Genomic DNA, 17043 nt, shown 5'->3' on the forward strand with positions numbered 1-17043 from the left:
ACTTCTAACCAGCTGCCATCTCTGTAAACAGCTCCTGTTGCTGTTTGCTGCTGTTTGTATATAAATTTTAAAATATTTTTAATGTTCTGTTAAAATTCTCATTTTCAGGAAGAAAATGTAAAATGATCACAAGTTACCGTGCTTGAGCTATATATGCTTTGACATGGTACAACAGAGCTGCAGTAAGGGGATGAAAAATGCAAGTATTTGTGCTCACCTTGTCCACATGACCTCAATACCAGCAGATGATATGACAGGAACAAGAATATAACCCCTGTTCATGACTGGAGCAACCCTAACTGTCTGATACCAGGGTATGGACACTTCCAAACAGATGAACAGATTAGAACAGAATAGAATAGAATAGAACAGAACAGAACAGAGGCACATCCTGCATTAGAGAGCCCACATTGGCCATGGGAGTGAGGGAAATGGGGGGCAATCTGCCGTCCTCAGAGAGGGGCTGGGGACCTGTGACCCACACCTGCTGGGTGGGGGGTGTATTCACACAGCTCTGAGTGTTTCTGTGGGATTAGAGCATTAGTTGATTAACTACAGATGTTCAGAAAATTGTAAGTGGTTACTAACATTTTATAAGTGTCTTGTAGTGTGGTTTATCTGTTGTATTGCAGACACTGATCTTGAAATTACTGTTCACTGACTGATGGTTAATTTTGTGTTGTTAATAATTCAAGAAACTACTTTCAAAGAATAAGAATCACAGAATGGTTGAGGTTGGAAGGGATCTCTGGAGGTCATCTGGTCCAATTCCCTGTTCAAGCAGAGACATCTAGAGCCACTTGCCTAGGATCATGGACAGCTTTTGAAGATCCCCAAGGAAGGAGATTCCCCAGCCTCCCTGGACAAGCTGATGTTCAGATGGAGCCTCCTGTGTTTCTATTTGTTGATTGCCCTTTGTCCTGTCACTGGGCACCGCTGAGAAGAGCCTGGCTCCATCCTCACTGCATCCTCCCTTCAGGTATTTATAGACATTTATGATATCCCCACTGAGCTTGCTCTTCTCCAGGCCGACCAGTCCCAGCTCTTTCAGCCTCTCCTCATAGGAGAGGTGCTTCAGTCCCTTCATCATCTTTGTGGCATACCATTCAACTCCCTCCAGTATGTTCATGTCTTTCTTCTACTGGGGAGCCCAGAACTGAATGCAGTACTCCAAGTGTGGCCTTACCAGTGCTGAGATGAGGGATGGTATCACCTTCCTCTACCTGTCGGCAATACTTCTCTTAATGAAGACCTGGGTACTGTTCTATACACTGACAGCTCATGCTCAACTTGTTTCCCATCAAGACCCCCACATCCTTTTTTTTTTTTTTGACAAACTGCTTTCCTGCTATGTGGCACCCAGAACGTCTTGTGCCTGGGATTGTTCTTCCCCAGGTGCAGGTCTTTGCATGTCTCCTTACTGAACTTCATGAGGTTCCTGTCAACCCATTTCTCATCCTGTCAAGGTCCTTCTGGATAGCAACATGACCCTCAGGGTTATCCACCACTCCTCCCAGTTTTGTATCATTAGCAATCTTGCTGAGAGTATACACTACCCTATCATCCAAATCATAAATGAAGATGTTGAACCAGATCGGACCCAGAATTGAACTATATTGTTTATTATTGGCCTCCAACTCTTTATCAGGGAGTGTAGTGATGGAAAAAGGAGTAATATCTTTAAACTAAAAGAGGGTAGATTTAGATTAGATTTAAGGAACAAATTCTTTACTATGAGGGTGGTGAGGCACTGGAATAGGTTGCCCAGAGAAGCTGTGGATGCCCCATCCCTGGAAGCGTTCAAGGCCAGGTTGGATGGGGCTTTGAGCAACCTGATCTAGTGGGAGGTGTCCCTGACCATGGCAGGGGGATTGGAATTAGATTATCTTAAGGTCCCCTCCAATCCAAACCATTCTGTGATTCTATGATTCTATGATTCTGTAATTCTGTAATTCTATGATTCTATGATTATATGAACTACACTTCATACCACTAACCACTACACTCTGGGCCCAGCTACTCAGACAGTTTTCTGTCTACCTCTTCGTCTTCTCATCCAGCTCATATTTCACCAGTTTTTCTTTGAGGATCTTATGGGAGACAGTGTCAAAAGCCTTACTGATGTCTAGGAAGACAACCTACTGCCCTCCCCTCATCTACTAGGCCAGTCATTTTGTCATCACAGAATCAAAGAATGGTTGAGGTTGGAAGGGACCTCTGGAGATCAGCTAGTGCAACTCCCCTGCTCAAGCAAGAAAACGTAAAACATGTCGCACAGGATTGCATCCAGGAGAGTTTTGAATATCTGCAGAGAAGGAGATTGCTCAGCCTCTCTGGGCAACCTGTTCCAGTGCTCTGTCACCATCTCAGTAAAGAAGTGTTTTCTCATATTCAGCTTGAACTTCCTGTACCATAGAGGGTTATCAGGTTTTCAGGCTTGAATTATTTTTGGTGAAACGATGCTGTATACTCCTCATCACCATTTGTTCCTAATGTGCCTGGAAGCGGTTTCCAGTACAAGATGGTCTATCACCTTCCCACGGACTGACATGAGGCTGACTAGCCTGTAGTTCCCTGGTCCTTGTTCTTGCCCTTTTTGAAGATAGGAATGACATTTGCCTCCCTCCAGTCCTCAGGTACCTCTACCCATGACCATGATCATTCAAAGATTATTGGGAGGGGTCTTGCAATGAAACCAGGCAGGCCTTTCATCACTTGTAGGTGCATTCCATCAAGGCCCATGAAGTGCCTAGTATCCTTAAGTCCAGTTTTTCTATTTTATTTAAATGATGTGAACTGAACAGTTTATCCCTGCAATACATTGTTTCTTTATATAACCTGGTAGGTTAATAACTATAACTTGTATCACAATAATTGACTTATATTCCTGACAATTGTTGTGAGTGTTCAACTTAGAATGGAAGATACCAGTGTTGTCTCCCAGAAAACCACAAAAACAAAACAAAACTAAACTAAAAACAACAACAATAACAACAAACACTTATTTGTTAAAAAGATTTAAAAGAAATTTACATAGGGGCGTCTCTTAAAAATGCAATTCAATATCAAATTATAGGTTCTCCTAAGCTTCTATCTTATTTAATCTATTAAGGTATTTCAATATGAACCTGTTTGTTCCAGGAAGTTCGTATTGTACCATCTTCATTAAATAAAGGAATAAAATGAATTAAGTTCCCTGGAGTGTACAGAAAAAAAAAAAGAAAAAAAAAAAGAGATATCACATTATAGCTTTCCAACACAATTTTGGAAATACACATAATTTTGAATGTAATATTCACTAAATTGAATCAGTAAGTACTAAGCTGCATGACTATTCTCTAAATGATTTGGATTTTGTTGTTATTAATATCAAGTAATGATTTCTTTTGCATTTTGTCTATAGCTGTTGACAAGATTTGTCCTGTTAATATCCTATAAATCTGGTGAAACTGATTGATAGTGAGCAGTGTTCATCTGTATGAACATAGCCACAGTACATCATGGTTAATAATTAGGGAAGTATTAAATATTAATATTTAGTCCTTTTGAAATTTATCCTTAAATTAGTTTTGGGTTTGCCTTTTTGTGTGTTCATGCACGTTTCATTTCTGCCCATTTGCTGTTTGCATCCTTTGCATGCTAAGCAGACAGCACTCACATTGTTATTTTCCTACTAGCTTTGTTTCTTTATATGTAGAAACACCATGAGAAATATCAACCATAAAAGCAATTGGAAACAGAGGCTTCAACTTTGTTAATTAGTAGGAATAAATCACCTAGGAATCCTCAGCAGACTTGCACCAGTATTGATTTTTCAGTATAAGAGTGAACAGTTTTAAGGTCTCCAACAGGTCCTTCCTAAATCACTAATATCATCTGCCAGAATTGCAACACTGGAATATAAATCTCCTAGATAAGCCCTATTCATGTCAAGAACAAGACAAAAAAAGGCCACCCAGCATACTGAAATAATACGTTCTGAGGAAAGTTTCTTCCAAAACTTAGCACAGTGATCCATTGAACTCCTTGTGATGAACCGGTATACCTAATTTAAAAAGGAGCTGAAAGACAGACCTAGAAATGAATCTACCCCTGTAAGAAGATCTCTACATTTATTCCACATCTTACAGGAACAGGAATCAGTCACAGAAATCTGAATCAGTCATGCACATCCTACCCCAGTAACCTACCCTTTACCTATGGATGCAGCTCTGGGTTCTGCAAGAGCTTGGCTCTCACCTCTGAATAACATTCATCATAAGGCAAAGAACAACAGAAGAAGACCCAGACAGTGCAGTCTAATGCTTTTCTTTTTCTCTGTTTGTTCCCTCTTCTCAAGCATGTATTTTCAAGGTTTCTCTATTCAATAAAGTTCCTCTTACACTGGTTAATCAAGCACTTCTCAATAGCTTTTTCTACTGTTTTTAGAAGATGTGACAAACAAATCCTTGTTCTTATGGCATGCATGTCTGCCATAAGAACACAGGGAAACCTGTCTATAAGTTTACATTATTTTTGTAAGGATACTGCTGTATTGCACAATATTCCATATTCATTTTATGATAAACTCTGAGCTCGTACAACCACAGCAGTAGGATGCTGAGGATTCTCTAATGCTTTTTTTTTTTTTTTTTTTTTTTCCAAATGTTCAGTTCTTCATGTCAAAGCTGGTTTGCTTTACAAAAGAAATAGAAGAAGACCAGACTCCTTATCTCTACTGACATTCCAGTTCCCTCTGGCAGAGGAAACATTTCAGGAAGAGACCAACACACTTCTCAAGATTGTAATAACTTCTCACTGTAGCTCTAATGTAAGTTCTACAAGTAGCATGCTAGAGAAGGCTTATACTGTTCTGATATTGCATTTGTCATGGTAAACCACAAACCAAAAATGCACCATATGACTCTAAAGAGGGTGGAAACTGAGCTGTCAAATTTGTGCTATGCTAAATATCTTTATGATTTGCAACAGGAAATCTTGGAAATCACCTCTTCTGCAAACAGCAGAAGAACAACATATGGAAGAAATACAATTTACTTAGAAATACAATACAAATTCTTTTGCCTTTCATATCAGGACGCTGGAAAAGTTTTCACTTCTAATTAAGTTGTATAAAAAAGAAAAGGTATTGGTGCCCATTCTAAAGGACAGGCATATGAAAACCCATCAATTTTTTATATATGGGATAACTTAAAATAAGATTGTTCTTTTGCTTTGATTCCATGCTTTGTTACTTTCAGACACTGAGGAAATAAGTTTAATCTGCTCATCTTATGCTTCTAGTTTACATTTCTTCTCAAAAACATAATGTTGTGTTTTCTAGGCATATATTTTCTTTTCACGCAGATTAGTTTTTATGTTTCCTCTCTGTATTTTGAATAAGCATGTAGATAGGATAGCAAAGCAAAACAACAGCAACAAAACACATAACAAAACCTCTTAATGTAAGTGGTACTTCAAAGAGGAAGTGTAAGCTTGGAAATCAGAAAAGTTCTTCCTCCCTATAAATTAATTCAGAGGGATTGACACTTCATTCCACAGAAAATACCATTTTGTTATAACATATTGTATCTGATGAACTATCAGTATTCTCATAAGAAAAGACTGACACGATAAAGCAGAGTTAAAGTGACATCAAGGGCATCAGCATTTCATAGAGCTAAGTACTAAAAAAGCTGAATCTTAATACTGCATTCATCATTTTGCTACCTGTAGCATTTGAGTAACTCTGGGCTGATTTTGTTTGTTGTTTTGTTCTTTTTGAAGCATAGTTAAACAAAGATAGAAGACTGCTGAGGTTTTCTGTGCCATATGATTCATTACATTCCATTTGGCTATGGAAACCCTGGAAACAATTACACGGTATTTCAGAACATGCATTTATGTTTATAAAATCTCTGGCATAGTTCACGGATTCATCAGACTTACTTGAAAATTCAAACGCTACTCCTCTGGAAAATAAGAAAATCAAAAGGTATGAAAGAAAAATCCTTTATTCCCATAAGTCTTGCTAAGTAGCTTCAAATATAGCTATATGTCTTTGAAGCTGAATAGACATATCTTGAAATTTTGTTTCCTCTCTATTGGAGAGGCCACAGTATCTCCCCAAAGCTGTGCAGCCACTTAAAGACTGTTTTAAAATCTGCAGGTTCTCCACTTCATGGCACAGTCCTGAAATATTCTGCAGGTGCACAGACACTGCATTCTTCCTGCTTTACATTTCTTTTGCAATCTGTTCTGGAATTCCAGTACCCTCTCCTGTCTGGCTTTTAATGCACTTCTCTTCTGGCAACTGTGTGCTTCCCTTGTACTAGTATTGGCTTTGTTAGCCTCTCAGAGTATCAATTACTCATTCCAGGTTAGCAGTCCTCTATCCTACCTCATGTCCCAATGAGAACTCTTGTTCATTTTCAAAAATCTGAATTTGATGTACTTACCTTGGCAATGTAAGCTAACTTGCAATAAAACAGAGAAAAATCCTACCTCCTCTTTCTTCTTCCAGAATAACTGCAGTTCTCTGTCTTGTGCAAAATAATTTACAGGAAAGAAATAAACTTCTTTCCAGTTGAATTACTACCCAGGGTCACATCAAGCTGCTGGACCAAGTATTTCAATGTTCCCAGCTACCCAAGTTCACTAAAATGGACCTACATTATTCATGTTTTCTTTATAATTAAATTGAGCCCTTTCCATTTACTATATGTATGTGTGTATATATATATATGTATATATACACACTCATGGTTTCTAGAACATACACTGTTAGAACAATGGATACTTGTTACCTCAGTGTTTTTAAAATTAACATTTAACAGAATTAAAACTGTTAACTCATAAGCTCAGTGGGGGATGAATGCAGTGGCTGTACTGAAAAAAAAAATGTTATTATATTTATTCCTTTACAAATTGATTCTCAGGGAAATATTGCCTTGTAGTGCACCAAACCACTTAAGTGAAACAAAGATTTTTAAGGTAAATTAAGCTTTTCTGACTCATTGCATTAATAAGTTTTGCAGTATTTTCTGTTTTTCATTAATTCATTCTCTCTGAGTTAATCTACTTCTCCCGAAACTTGCTTTAAAGTTTACCATTTTTCTTCCGACTATCCTTTTCCTGTTTTCAGATGTATAACATAGTCAAGAACGGGATTTAAGGATGTCCCATCCTATTTCTTTTCATCTCTTTAAGCAAAATAAGTAAATCATTGATTGCAATTGCAGTTTCAAATTAAATTTTGGATAATTTGTCTTGTATTCTTTACAGAATTTCTTTCAGTCCAAGATACAATCTTTAAGTGAATTGCACCTTGATAAATAATTATTACTAGACCAATAGTACAGGAAATTAATTTCTCTAACCAACTTCTCCAGATAATGGGGAAAAAAAATTAAAAAGAAAAAAAAAAAGACGTTGACTCAGATACTGAGGCAGAGCAGCTGCTCTTCTTTCAGGGCTGCTGAACTTGTTTCAAAATTTTTAGTCATTTACAAAGTCAGATTTTTTATGATGTACTGTGAAATATGTTAGTAATCAATGATGAAGGTTTTCTATTGGTCAAAAGGTAGATTAAAATCATTCTGTATGAGTAACAGACAATTATGATTTATTATTCATTATATGGTTAGACGAAGTATAGAAGATGACACAATTATCTCTGACTACAGGTTATGTGTTAAATAATAATAACTACAAGACATCTAATTTTAGTGTGGCTGTTCTCCATTAACAATATTTTTTTTTCAATTGTTTAACCAGAGAATTTTGCCTATTCGTATTAACCAGAACACTTATTTCATCGTTTCTCATGCATCTTTGGAGGGCATTCATAATTTTTCTACTTCACTTATCTTTGAATTGGAAAGGCTTTTAATAATCAGTTTCTTCAAGCAATGTGTCTTCAGAGCTTTCTTGAAACTTTTTAAAATTTTGCTGATATAGAGCTATAACTTTTCTAAGTGTGATCTTCAAAACAATTAAAAAAACAAACAAACAAACAAAGAATGAAATATAATAAATCCATAATTACGGATGTCTTGATTTCTTTGTTTATTATAATGAGTTATACCCTAATTACCTTGCTTCTCTTACTTAAGAAATTGGAGAAATGTACAAAGCTAATATTAAAATAATTATAAAAGCAATTACTGAAAATAATTGTAAAAATTGGAATGGAATTTAGCACAATGTAGGAATCAAATGAGATCTAAGCTAAAAGAATAGTGCATGTTTTTGATATATTGTATTAATTTGATTTTAACCCAAATACAATTAAACAGAATACTTCTATGAATGCACACACACAATTTTTCATGCTAAAGCCTTTGCTACATGATTTGTATATAGGACATGCAATGCCTTGTCATGACAGACATTAAAGTCTAGTGACTTTTCTGCACAATCATAAAAATGTTAGGATATTTGGAGCAGCATTATTGTTTATGAATGCTGAAGCAGAATATTTTCCGAGTCCAATGATCACAGATACACTCACGCATGTCTCCCCCTTACGTATTACCAGGTTATGAGATGGGAGTAAGGCCAGGCTGGACATAAAGGAGCTTTCTGTATCCACTGCTAATGAAATGGCTTGCTACTTTCCTCAACCTAAGCTGTGCATGAGGCAGTGACTGTGCATACAATTGATTGATGACTGTGGCATCCAGCCTGTCTGTCAAAATCGTTGCTGTGCAGTCAGCCATCCAAATACAGATTTGATTGAGAAACTCTTGGCCTGAAGGGTGCTGATTAAGGACAGTGCATAGCCCATATGTGTCCCAGGGGGGACTGCATGGCATAAGAACCTAGAGGGTAAGCAGTATCTGCCACACTTGGTACCACAGATGCTAAGAGGATGCCCTGCTGTGCTCACTCTTGGAGAACAGAGAATCTCAGATGCTGCAGCTGTCACAGCCTACCACTATAAGAGCCTACAAAAGGAGTATGCAGGCGGTGGTTGGCAGAAGCCAAAGAGAGAATGTCAAGTGGGCATGTGAATCTTACCACACACACCTAGCAGGACTGCTCTAAGCAGAAGCTCCCACAACAGGGTGTTGCAGGCAGCAGTTCTTTACTCTGTGAGAGACTGAGCACTGGCACGGCTTGCCCAAAGTGGCTGGGGTGTCCCCCTCCTTGGGGATCTTCACAAGTTGTCAATGGTCCTTGGGTGTAGGTGTCCCTGCTTGAGCAGGGAACTTTCAAGAGTTCAAAGAGCAGGACTGGGAAAGTGAGCATCCTGTGTCACACCTGCAAGAACCATAACATAGCACTGAATAATCAGAGTTTGCTTATGTCTGTGCTAGGTGCTAGTAGTGCTCCAGAGTGATTATGTCTAATGTGCACAGCAGATGAGAGAGTTACATGAGGAGTCAGAGAAGCATGTGGGCTACAGGGCTTTTGAAAACTAAGATGTTAATTCTGGAAAAAGGCCCCCGTGATTTGATAAGTAGACAGGTTTCTTGTGTGAATTTGAACTCTACTGTATCAGAGGACCTCTGTCACAGAGGCCACATCCCGACACATTTGGATTATTGGTACAGATTTGCCATTCAGTCTTTTCATTTTCAACCACAACTAGGTATTCAGACAGCTTCATAGTGAGACTTTCGTAATTTCACTTCGGATTTATAATGTCATAACTTCAAACTCTGGAAAATTAAGTGTCTACTCTAAGATGTCATCTAGTTACAGTTCTCTTTGTTCAATGAGCAAGCAAGCTCTCCAGAAGGTAAGTTATCTCACCGTTTTCAGAACCCTGTCTAAAATAAGTTGGATCTCTCATCATTGATTATAGAAGGAGCACCAATGAGTGCCTTAGGTTAGACTTTAACCTATCTAAATTTTTGAGATTTTAAGGCAATTTGGGCAAAATAAATCTCACCCTTTGGATCAGAAAACCTTCACTACACCTGCTATAGTCACCAAAATAAGAATAAAAATAAAAAAATCCAGTTTGCCCCAAAAAGCTTAAAAACTTTTAGAACAAAAGACCAAATACATAAATCCTCCATAAATATGCCACCAGAAGAGAACAAGGGAGATCAGACACAGACAATCCCATAAATATTAGAAAAGTAGAGGATGTGTCCAATAAATGTGTCCGCAGTATATTAAAGCCTGGAAGAGGTACTGAATATCCCTGATGATGCTTTTCTTTTTGTTGTTGTTGTCGTTGTTGTTGTTGTTCTTCTTCTTCTTATTATTATTATTCAGTTGGTCTTTTGAATGACTTTTGTGTTTAAAGCAAAGCAAATTTGCAAGTAGTTGCACAAGCAGGATTCAAAAGTACAGAAGATATTCCTGTAAAGTTAAGATTAAATCATCTTAGACTAAAATTAAGACTAAATCAGCCCGATTTATTTATACAAGCAATACTAACAAAATTCTTCAAAGGCTCAAAAAACCAAACAAATATCACAAAAACCAACAACAAAACAAGAAAACCAGAGACAAAACTAGTCTTAGATGTAGATGTATAAGGATCATAATAAGAGCAATAAATGTGTGAAGTTTCCTTTAACCCTTGATACTATCTATATCTGAAGAGGAAAACACAGTATCTCTGATTTTTGATGGAGGCAAAATGTTCTTTATGTTTTGTATATTGGTTATGTTTACAACTAATTGTGGAAAGCGCACCTCTCAAGAAGACTTATCTCTATTTTTACTAAAATAAGGTTTTATATCAGCAAACAGTAAATGTTCATGTAATTAAAAACAGTAATTAAAATAATAGTTTTAATACTGTGATAGTACAAGGAAGTTTCAGTGATGTGACACAGTATGTGATAGATGTAGACATCATTGTGTTAGTTTTGAACATGTAATTCTGTCAAAGGCAGTTTATAGATCCGTAATCTTTTGTAGCATTAATATTACTGTCAGGAATGTATGTTTCAAATCATTTATTTAAAAATCAATCACAAATTTCAGACACAATTTAAAGCATCCTTTCACACTGACATTGTATCTTTGAATTGGTTCTATTATATGAGTAAAATAGTATGATATTGTTCCTGTGAGGGATTTCAATGGCTGAGAGGACTATACTATCAAGCTCACAAAAAGATCTCTCTTCTTCAGGTAATTTTTAAAATTTACTCCAAAGTATTTTATATTCTCTTCCAAGAAAACAACTGTTTTAAAAAGCTAATTTCCCATTATTTAAAAGTATTTTTTTCTCCATTCAAACATATTTCTTATTTTTAAATGTCACTTATCTAGCTTAGCTTCCAGAGCACTTTCCCATGTTGTTTCTACAGAAATTCAAATTGCACTTCTGAAAAGAAAAAAAGTAAAAAAACTCAAACCTAAAACAAACAAACAAATCCATCTCCCAAAACAAACAAACAAATGAAATTAAAACAAAACAAAACAACCAACCCACAACAACAAAAAACTATTTTAAATGAAAAAAAATGTCTAAAATCATTTTAGAAATACTGTTTCTGTTTAGGAGAGGTTTGGGGAGCATTAATTGCCAGCTGTACTTAGCCAGCAGTCTGGCTCACAGCTGCTATCTACCTATGTTCACTTTTATTAATCCAAAAGCTACTGATTGATTATAAAGCAATAGACAAAAATTTACCCAACAAATCTCAATTAAAAACATAATAACTGTGTTTTCACAATCTCAGATAGCCAGTATGAAGCTAAAGAGCCGCTTCCGTGCGGGTGTATGGGAAACAGATGACAAAAAGTAGGAAAAAATAACAACAGATTTCATACTTAGCTTCTTCCAAAAGTTAACTCTGATCCACTTTCACATATTCTCTCTATGTTTTAGTATAAAATATGTTTCTCAATATGTGATATAAAGGACTGCCTGGTGAAATTTAAAGTCCTTATCACTGGCCTACTACAAGCATTCAGTGAAAAATCATTGTTCTAACTAAACTAAAGTCTTCTTTGAAGATTTCAGGTAGTTGTTACAAATCTATTTCCAAACCAAATTTGAAGCATTATTCTATAATCTAAGATAACTGCAGAGATTGTTCAATAGATGGGAGTGCTTGCATTTTGATCACTAATGCCACAGCAGAGACTTACTTTGCCATAGAAGTGGGTTGGAATCTCTGCAGATCACACATCTCTTGAGACACTTACAGTTTCGTGGAATTCACAGTGACAGGAAGACAGCTTTACTTTACCATAAGACACTCAGACAAACATCCCTGAACTTCTCCTCTACTCTCATTCCTTGTTTTATACCCATTTCCCCTCCCAGGAGGGGAGAGGAAAGATCTGGTAGATGTTGTGGAAAGATCTGGTAGAGAATAAGCCAAATGTCTTGCAAGGGCTGTCATGGTCACTACCAGCATCTTAAATACATAAATAAGGAAAGATATTCCCCAATCGCTCCACATGTTGCAGAGAAAAACAAAACAAAACAAACAGACAAACAAACAAAACTAAAGGAGAAGAAGGTCTAGGGAAGTGATTGTCCCCCTGTACTCGGCTCTGGTGAGGCCGCACCTCGAGTACTGTGTTCAGTTTTGGGTCCCTCACTAGAAGAAGGACATCGAGGTGCTCAAGAGAGTCCAGAGAGGGGCAACGAAGCTGGTGAGGGGTCTGGAGAACAAGTCTTATGAGGAGCGGCTGAGGGAGCTGGGATTGTTCAGCCTGGAGAAGAGGACGCTCAGGGGTGACCTTATCGCTCTCTGCAGGTACCTTAAAGGAAGCTGTAGCGAGGTGGGGATTGGTCTATTCTTCCACTTGCCTGGTGACAGGACGAGGGGGAATGGGCTAAAGTTGTGCCAGGGGAGGTTTAGGTTGGATATTAGGAAAAACTTCTTTACTGAAAGGGTTGTTAGGCATTGGAATGGGCTGCCCAGGGAAGTGGTTGAGTCACCATCCCTGGAGGTCTTGAAAAGACATTTAGATGTTGAGCTTAGTGATATGGTTTAGTGAAGGACTTGTTAGTGTTAGGTCAGAGGTTGGACTAGGTGATCTTGGAGGTCTCTTCCAACCTAGACGATTCTGTGATTCTGTGAAGGTATCTCAAATTATTCTTTGGACAAGTAGGACTAGCAAAATAGCTCAAAATAATTGAGCTTCTGGTAGGAACAACACTGCCATCCTTCCTGCAAGGGCATCTATATTTTGACTGTTAAAGTTGTATAAAACCTACCATCTGACCCATGTCTGTGGTAGACATCTGAAAACTGATATTAACCTAAAATCACCTTTCTATTTTCATTGAGCATGTAGACAATATATTGCAGGCTTCTATCTTACTTAAGTTGATTCAGTGTTTTCAAACAGCCATGAGCAGGTGAATATTCTCCTAGTGAAAAGAGCCAAAAGGCTCAGAAGAAAGTACCAGTTCAGTTAGTTTCCTCTTTTTCTTGCCCCCATGTGTGAACATGCATTTGTAAACACATACACACATATGCAAAAGAACACTTTACTCTATGTCCTACCCCTATCTGATATAGTAAAGATTGTGATATATACTAGGCAAAAGTCCTATTAAAGGGCCTGGAAGTGATTAATATGATCCATTATTTTGCACATACTTAGCAAACCAGTTATCTCTCTTTTACAGATGTGGTGAACCATTACCATTCCCATCTCTCTAACTGTAATAGCATCTGTAAAAAGCAATGCATCTTTGAGATCATGGGATATAAATCTTTTTGTGATAAGAAGCTGTATTGCTTACAGTATGCTGCATTGTGTAATGAATTTACACTGCCTTAAAACATCTTTTTCTCCTTTTAAAAATAAGTTAGTTTTCATGCTTGTAAAAGATGTAGCATGAGAATATAAGAAAGCTCTTTATTACTAGAAATTACGTTCTTTGTACAGAAGAGATGATGCAGGAAACATAGTTTAAGCTTTCTTAAATTGATTCAGCAAGGTTCCTTCAGTGGATCAATGTATGGAAGCTTATACTGCTCATCTGAAGAGACTGCCTCTGAAATGAAGAGCAAATGCACCTTGAGGGCTATTTAGCCTATTGTAGGAATCAGGAGACAAAGCTGTAATATGTGCTACCTGGTTTTATTTTGCATAAACAGTAACCATTAGAACAATCAGAAACCTGGGTGAGACTTTGTAGTGCAGCATTTGTGATTATCAGTTATTTCTGTTCTGAAGTTTAGGAATAGTTTATCTATTTGAAATACCAACATAATTTAATTTAATTTAATTTAATTAATTAAGTTATTTTATTTTATTAATTTAGTTTAACTTTTTGTGTGTGTGTGTGTGGATTAGATTCTATTAAGACTTTCAAGAGACAAGCTTGGTGTCATCCTTTTCAAGAAGTGTATATGAAAAATTCATGGGCAGAGGGAAGCTTTTAAGCTGCATCCTTACAGACAAAAGGAAATGTGTTATCTGGCATTTTATTATTTTTTTAACAGGATCTATTAAATAAAGATAAGTCTACTATGGTTTTCCAAAAGCCTAAAGCCACGTTCTCTGGGACTGAGCTCAGTTCTTCCTGTAAGGAAAGCAGTGAGTACTTCATCAGGCCTCAATTTGCAAAATAAATAAATAAATAAATAAAATATCCATCTTTCCTTCATGGGCAAAGGGTTGCTAATAAACAAAATCTATGTTCTCTGTTAGCACTAAGAACTATCTTTCACTTTCTGTTTGGCCTTGATAACAGATAGCAGTTGTCTGAGTTGTAACCTACAATTTTCTGCCTTGTCATATTCCTCATGTTGAACATATTTGTTGACTATATTTAGTTTTGCAGCACTATTCACTACGGAAGGTGTCAAAACACAAGTCAGACAGGATTTTGTTGTTATGTTTCATAACTCATTGCATATCTGGACCTTGATCTTAAGAATAAAACAAATGGAAAAATGCTTTATACTAAAACCTTAGGACATACATTTTAGTCAATTATTCTAATAAGCTAGTACAAAGAATTAAGCTTTTATTGCATTTGTGTGTTAATTCTTGTATTTTTTTCATTTTTCATTTACTGTTTTAATACCAATATCACCTTGTGCCTTGTGAAGTCACTGTTAAAGTCAGGCAAGGTTCTTCTGAGACAATTGCATGGGTAGAACATGCTGAAAAGTTTCACCCAACAACAAGACAATGTAGGATTGATCTAAGTATGATGTTATCTAGTAGAACACAATAAGACAATTGTCATATGTGAAAGAAATAAGATAGTTTGGGGTAGGAGAACAATTTTTTGAGAGTTTTGATTGAATGAATAAGTAATGAATAAAATAATAAAATAATAAAAGAAGTAGTTAATAAATATATATCCATAACACTTGTTCTTTTTTCTTCTATTGAACTCAGAGGATTATGATCACTTGAAGTGTAAGAACCTTACATGACTCAGCAATAAATAGGAGTAAAATTTTATCTTGCTGCTTTTACTGTAGAGACAGAGGGTATTTCCTAGAATAGCTTCATTCTTTGTCATATGACTTTTGGAGGGGATATACTTCAATAAATAACAGATATTTAAAGGATGTGTCTGTTAACATTCGACACCCACAGTTCCCAGTTTGGCTGCATAATAAAGAATGCTCAGATGCTGCTCACTCATACAACAGAAACAAAAAGGGTATTATCCTGGGTGCAAAGCAGTTCATTGTCATGATTCCAAAAAAAAAAAAAAAAAAGAAGAAGACCAAAACAAAATTTAGTATCAGCTGGCAATGTATGTGTATGTGGCATGCTCCTCTGATGTTCTTGATGAAGTTACCTGTCCTTAGATGTGTCTCCAGAGTCACATGAGTTCCTTTCTGCTCCCTGTCTGCCTGCCCAATGAGTTCCAGATATCTATAAAAGGAAAATTATTGGCTAATTTAAATTAATATTGGAAATGGAGAGAGAGAGAGAGAGAGAGAGAACAATCATGTCTGATTGTAGCACATAATTGCTTTATAACAGCTGCAAACATCATTACCCAAAGCTTGCTTCTAAGCACATTTGTCTCTTGAGATTATCAGTGAAGATGTCATCTATTTGTGCCATATTATGTTTTCACAAGATCCAACAGTAATCCAAGAAAACATGAAGTCTTTTTTCTCAATGATGTTTCCTACAGTAGGTATGTTCCAGAAAATTTAATGTACTGGTTAGAGTTATTGCATTATCAAAACCAGAATGCCAACATATGACCGCTTTTGAGAGTTTAACATACTGTAAAATTCCTTGGTGAAAATATGAAAGTATTTTTGCAGATTTAGAGATTTAGATACTAAATTGTCTTCTATGCCTTCCCCACGTGTCAGTTATTATGGCTATATTATTTCTTGCCATTCTTTTACTTTATATTATAGACCTTGTGATAAGGTATTGGTAAAAATAGGCATATTGTTTCTGAGGAGACAGAAATTGATTTAAACAGACTCCGTTTGCACATATTTTTATACAAGGTTGGCATGGAATCTCTTTTCCTCGCTGTACTGAAGAATTTAGTTTTATCAGGACACAACATTAACAGTCCTTTTGCTTAGGAATAAATGCAAACAAATGTTTAATTAAATTATAATGTACTGTACACAACATTGCAATTGACAGCAGTTGGCCTCTTAGAGCCAAACGTGTTTCTGCTGGACCTTACCAATGTTTTTGTATTGACAACTTGCAACATTCATCAGATAAGTTAACAGTGTCTTGGAATGAAGATGTAGGGGGACAAACTTTAAGAGATCATAGGATTTTGTGAGAACAACATATGGAGGCAGATTTTTCTGGCCTTCTTGGCTCCCTTCCTGACTATCAGAGGGATATCATATATATATATATATATATATTTATCTTTAACATATTGCTTTGTCCTACTAGTGTCTCAAAGGCACAGAATGTCACTTCATATAGTCGGGGGAAAAAAAAGAAAAAAAAAGATATCAGATTTCAAAATTGATGTTGGTATATTAAATAACCGTGTAGACCAAGCCAAATGAAACCATAGTGGAATATTGTTCAGTACAGTCTTGCATTTGTTTCCTAATGAAAGGAAACACATAAGCAAACTTGCTGTATGCCTAGATTTTTAAATTATAATTATTTTGGTTATATTGTAGGCTTCATTGAAGAGAGGGTGCTTCCACCTAT

The 17043-nt window shown here is 36.5% G+C and overlaps 1 long non-coding RNA gene across 2 annotated transcripts in view; it reads left to right on the forward strand.

Moving 5' to 3' along the window:
- The first annotated feature begins 703 nt into the window (after nucleotides 1-703).
- LOC118251051 (uncharacterized) overlaps nucleotides 704-17043 on the forward strand; it is a 38413-nt gene continuing 22073 nt past the window's right edge. For both annotated transcript variants that reach the window (XR_004779639.2, XR_007707899.1), the window contains exons 1-3: nucleotides 704-979; nucleotides 4653-4810; nucleotides 5767-5974. This is a non-coding gene — a long non-coding RNA (uncharacterized LOC118251051). The remainder of the gene's footprint in view (nucleotides 980-4652; nucleotides 4811-5766; nucleotides 5975-17043) is intronic.

The sequence above is a fragment of the Cygnus atratus genome, chromosome 2 (genome assembly GCF_013377495.2).
Source record: "Cygnus atratus isolate AKBS03 ecotype Queensland, Australia chromosome 2, CAtr_DNAZoo_HiC_assembly, whole genome shotgun sequence".
In the NCBI taxonomy this organism is placed as follows: Eukaryota; Metazoa; Chordata; class Aves; order Anseriformes; family Anatidae; genus Cygnus; species Cygnus atratus.